The following is a 6,191-nucleotide window of genomic DNA, read 5'->3' on the forward strand; positions in this document are numbered from 1 at the left end:
TGCCGGAAAGGAACAGTTGGATCTCCGGAGTGACCAATCCGAGGGGAGGGATGGGGGAGGGTGCAGGTGGGCAGCCAATGCGGAAGAGGAGCAGGGAAACTAAAATAAAAATACAATAAAATATCCTTCATATTCCCGGGTTCGACTCGTGTTTGCGCTCCCTTCAAACGATTGGGAAGGAATCCGCGGTGTGCGAGCGCGCATCCGCGTCCACACGTACTCGGTGGGACAAGGGGAAAAACTGCCCGGCGGTATTCTCACCAAGCTGCACACCCGAATATTTTAGGGAAGCCTTGGCAGTTACAACCAGCATAGAATTAATGGAGGTTTGTGGTGTAGATATGGACGGGAGTGAATAGGAGGAGCCTGGAGGTAACTTTGTTGTTGTTGTTGTTTAGTCGTTTAGTCGTGTCCGACTCTTCGTGACCCCATGGACCAGAGCACGCCAGGCACTCCTGTCTTGCACTGCCTCCCGCAGTTTGGTCAAACTCATGTTCGTAGCTTCGAGAACACTGTCCAACCATCTCATCCTCTGTTGTCCCCTTCTCCTAGTGCCCTCAATCTTTCCCAACATCAGGGTCTTTTCCAAGGATTCTTCTCTTCTCATGAGGTGGCCAAAGTATTGGAGCCTCAGCTTCACGATCTGTCCTTCCAGGGAGCACTCAGGGCTGATTTCCTTAAGAATGGATAGGTTTGATCTTCTTGCAGTCCATGGGACTCTCAAGAGTCTCCTCCAGCACCATAATTCAAAAGCATCAATTCTTCGGCGATCAGCCTTCTTTATGGTCCAGCTCTCACTTCCATACATCACTACTGGGAAAACCATAGCTTTAACTATACGGACCTTTGTCGGCAAGGTGATGTCTCTGCTTTTTAAGATGCTGTCTAGGTTTGTCATTGCTTTTCTCCCAAGAAGCAGGCGTCTTTTAATTTCGTGACTGCTGTCACCATCTGCAGTGATCAAGGAGCCCAAGAAGGTGAAATCTCTCACTGCCTCCATTTCTTCCCCTTCTATTTGCCAGGAGGTGAATGATAGAATCATAGAATTGTAAAGTTGGAAGGTACCCCGGGGTCATCTAGTCCAACCCCCTGCAATGCAGGAATCTCAACTAAAGCATCCGTGCCAGGTGTCCATCCAACCTCTGCTTCAAAATTTCCAGTCCATCACCTTTTGAGGGGGACCTTTACATTGACGAACTGCTTTTACTGTCAGAAAGTTCTTCCTGATATTTAGTCAGAATCTCCATTCTTGTAACTTGAAGCCATTGGTTCCAGTCCTAGCCTCTGGAGTAGGAGAAAACAAGCTGGCTCCCTCTTCCGTGTAACAGCCCTTTAGATATTGGAAGATGGCTTTCATATCTCCTCTGTCTCCTCTTTACCAGGCTAAATGTAGCCAACTGCCTCAACCGTTTCCAAGTACATACGACTTGGAAAATATTACACAGGACCTGGACATTAAGCACACAATGTATGGAAATTTAACTCTTCAAACAAGAACAATAAAAGGACAAGAGAAACCTGAGACTATTTGGGCTATTTAGTACAACTATTAATTTTACAAACCATCAGTGTTCCTTTTCCCAATTTTTATCTTCAACTCTGCGTTTCTTAAGGGAAGTGAGCTTTATAGAATCCTCTCTTATTTTGTCAATTGTTATGAAAAAATGTACCCCAAAATGCGTTGCCTTTTAAGAAGGACAGACGCGGGTCGGAAGCTCCAAAATTTGCACTAAGTTCAGCTCCGCCGGGAAAATGACAGAGACCACACGATGCTGTCAGGAAAAACAAACTGATCCCTTTATTGCAGAATGCAAAGCTACAGCTGTAGGGTCCCTGCCTCTGGAAAGAAGGAAGGAACCCCGGAAAATGGTAAAGTCCCCTTATATACCCTCCTGTCCCTGCATGGAAATCTCTGGACTGGGAGGGAGGGGGAGACAAGGGCAACGGGTGGGGGATCGGATTAGCTGGGTGCGGAGATGACTTTTCCCTTCAGATGGAGAGATGTCAATCGCTCTTCTCCTGTCGCTGATGGTGCTCCCTGTTGTTTGGCAGGAAGGGCAATCAGTCGAGATGGGTGCAGAGGTGGGGCAGTTCCTGGCGATTTCCATGGGGTGGAAGTCCGCCCGGCAGTGTTTTCCTCCAGGCCATGGAAGGGTGGGCTACGTTGAGGATGGCATTTTATTTGAATAAAGTTGTTCCAGCTAATCCCTCTATTGTCTGTGTGTCCTTGAATGGGTATAGGGTGGTAGTAGGGCAAGGTTCAGGTGGGTTGGGATCATACAGGGTTCATACAGAAAATATACCTGGAAAACATACCTAATGCAGGGATTTCTAATTAAAAGGTAGCAGTCCTGACATATACAGTTCTAAGATATAAAACAGCAATTCTAATACAGAGGCAGCGGATAGAGATTTCATGGTAAGAGAACATATAATAGGCTGTATTATTAACTTGAGTAGAAAAGTTTAACTTTGGATTCGGGCGGTTCCCCCCCCCCTTCTTCTGGAAACATTGTTTTGTTCTGGGCGGAGGGGAGGTGGAGAGGGGAAATGTGTGAGTTTATGCTAACTGTTGTGCATATGCAGATCCTTAAGCCTTCCTTCAGGCAGGATCACGTCCTAGCTGGAGGGGTGGGGAGACAGGGAAGATGGCATTGAACAGGATTCTGGGTATTGCAGCTGTCAAATTCTGTCACCCCTCTCTGTTCATTAATAATGGTGTCCTGCAAACCCCCCCCCCCCAATATGATTTTATAACACAATCAAGCTCCGGGCAATTACTGTAGACAAAACACTTACGGGAGGGTTTTTGCTGACAGAGTTCATTCGATGAATCCCAGCCACAGTATCCAGCCACATCAGAACAGCATAATCTGTGCCACAACTGGGAAGCAGGAAAATGTGCTGTGTGCAGTACAGATAACCCAAAGGCAGTTAAACCAAGCACAGTTTATTGATTTATTGATTTTATTTTATTTTATTTCTAAACTGTATACAGTATTCCAATAAATCTCCAAGCACATTATATACATTATAGCATCAAGAAATGTTTCCAGACCCATTTACTGCACATGATGTGCTCTCCCAAGGATGCAGAGGTTTAGTAACCTACAAACAGCATCAGCTACACTCCATCTCTATACTGTATTTTGATGTGCTCCCCCACCAAACAGCTTCAATCTGAATTGAGAAAAAGAATGACCTTGCTGTATTTTAAGCCAGTAGCCTCAACACAGGATGTAACACAGACTTCTCTGTGTAGTCAATACCAGGTGGTGGTGACAAATAATAGGAAAATGCTTGTTACAGGTAGGTAGCCGTGTTGGTCTGACGCAGTCAAAACAAAATTTAAAAAATCCTTCCAGTAGAAGAAGAAGAGAAGAAGAGTTGGGATTTGATATTCCGCTTTATCACTACCCGAAGGAGTCTCAAAGCGGCTAACAATCTCTTTCCCCCTCCTCCCCCACAACAGACACCCTGTGAGGTGGGTAGGGCTGAGAGACTTCAGAGAAGTGTGACTAGCCCAAGGTCACCCAGCAGCTGCATGTGGAGGAGCAGAGACTCGAACCTGGCTTCCCAGATTACGAGTCTACCACTCTTAACCACTACACCACACTGGCTCTCCAGTAGCACCTTAGAGACCAACTAAGGTATGAGCTTTCATGTGCATGCACATTTCTTAGCTTCCGACACCTCCTTCTCTCAATCTTCTCCCTCTGACCACTCATTGTCATCCTGCCACCGCCCCCTGAGCTCTGAGCCTTCTTCCCTTGGGGGTTCCCCAGCTGGTTCCCCCCACCATTCCTCTGTGTCCATCCAGTCTGTGATATCAGGTGCAGCAAACATCTCCTCAGCCCCATTCCCAGTGCTCGCTTGCACACAGACCCACTTTGGCCACCTGCAAGGTGCCAAATGAAAATGAAGGCTACCGTCACCCCATTTATTTAAAGCACTATGGAACAACTTTAAACAGTCTTGTTTTTATGCTGTGAACCACACCGATAACCACACATGTGGGTAAAGGGGGGTATACAAATTTCTTCTTCTTCTTTTTCTTTGGCGATCACTCGTAGCGAAGTAAGATTGTCTTCCATGAACACAATCTTAACAGTGAGTCTGTAGGTGACTGTGGAGGCCAATTCTGGATCCACACATCCTTTCACAGTGGGGACATAGGTTTCCGGATGGGAGTTGATCACGGGGAGGATTTGCAACCATGCCTTCCTCTTAGCTAATTTCTCCCTTTCGTCCTCAAAGCGTCTTCAAAGTCCATGATACTTTTGCTAAAGGCTGCTCACCAATTGGAGCATTCACAGGCCAATGATTCCCAGTTGTTGGTGTTTATACTACATTTTTTTTAGATTTGCCTTGAGAGAGTCTTTAAGTTCGGAATAGAGTAGTTGCTTTGGAAAATGATAATCAGGCATCCGAACAACATGACCAGTCCAACGAACTTGATGTCGAAGAATCATTGCTTCCACACTGGTGGTCTTTGCTTCTTCCAGTACACTGGCATTAGTTTGCCTGTCTTCCCAAGCAATATGTAAAAAATTTCCGGAGACACAATTGATGGAATCTGTCAAAGAGTTGGAGGTGGAGTTTATGGTTCATGTTTCACAAGAATACAGTAAGGTAGTGCAATAGCTTTGTAAACAAGCATTTTAGTTTCCCTGTGAAAATCCTGGTCCTCAAACACTCTGCACTTGTGAAGCTCAGGTGATGCTGGATTTCAGCATCAATGCCGGCCCTTGTTGAAAGATAACTGCCCAGGTAGGAAAAGAAATCAACACTTTCTACGTATACGAATTTAATAACTGAATTAATATAGAAATCTCCCCCAACAGAATCTTGGGAGTTGTAGTTTGTTAAAGGTGCTGAGAATTGTTAGACACCCCCCCCCCAGCCTTGATTCCCCTCACAAAGCTTAGAGGGATTGCTTATTAAACCATTCTGTAACTGTAACCCCAGGAAGGGATCAAGGGTCCCCTAACAGAATGGTTTATAAAATTAATGGATTATGATGAAATAGCGAAATTTATTGTAAAACTAAGAGATCAAGATGATAAACTGTTTATGGATGCCTTTTTTGGACTGTTAGAATATCTTAGCAATATGACATCATGTGCAGTATTTGAGATATGAGTGGCAGAAAAAAATGAAATGATGTCAAGACAGGGTTTAGTCACAATTATAATGCAGCAATTAAGGATAAGAATATTGTTGTAGTTTAGTCGTTTAGTCATGTCCGACTCTTCGTGACCCCATGGACCATAGCACGCCAGGCACTCCTGTCTTCCACCGCCTCCCGCAGTTTGGTCAGACTCATGTTGGTGGCTTCGAGAACACTGTCCAACCATCTCGTCCTCTGTCGTCCCCTTCTCCTTGCGCCCTCAATCTTTCCCAACATCAGGGTCTTTTCCAGGGAGTCTTCTCTTCTCATGAGGTGGCCAAAGTATTGGAGCCTCAGCTTCACGATCTGTCCTTCCAGTGAGCACTCAGGGCTGATTTCCTACAGAATGGATAGGCTTGATCTTCTTGCAGTCCATGGGACTCTCAAGAGTCTCCTCCAGCACCATAATTCAAAAGCATCAATTCTTCGGCGATCAGCCTTCTTTATGGTCCAGCTCTCACTACAGGGAAAACCATAGCTTTAACTATACGGACCTTTGTCAGCAAGGTGATGTCTCTTCTTTTTAAGATGCTGTCTAGGTTTGTCATTGCTTTTCTCCCAAGAAGCAGGCATCTTTTAATTTTAACATCAGCAAAGGAGGGGTGGGAAGCCACAAAGAAAAAATATAAGTGAATCATATATTGTATTTGAAGTAAATTTATTATTAATTTAAAAAAACCTGATAAAAATGAATGATAAAAAATAATAAAAACGTGTCCGCTAACAACGCTCGGCGCCCTTATGAAAAGTCAAGTCAGAAGTCGCGCAGAGCCGGCGGGCGCATCTAAACTTTCATAGGTCTACGGAAGGAACAAGTAGTAGATCTATGAAATGAACTCACATCGCCTCAGCCGCTCCGCAACCAATCATTACGCTGGGATGCCCGTGACGTTAATATTTACGCTCCCGTTGGAAGCGTAGGTGGTCGCCCGCCTCCGACTCGCTGCAAGATGATTGGGTGAGATACCTGCCAGGCAACACCAAAGGGAAACCCTATTGGCTGTAGAGGTAATAGGGCGAT

Source organism: Zootoca vivipara, chromosome 15 (genome assembly GCF_965207765.1).
Source record: "Zootoca vivipara chromosome 15, rZooViv2.hap1.1, whole genome shotgun sequence".
Taxonomy (NCBI): domain Eukaryota; kingdom Metazoa; phylum Chordata; class Lepidosauria; order Squamata; family Lacertidae; genus Zootoca; species Zootoca vivipara.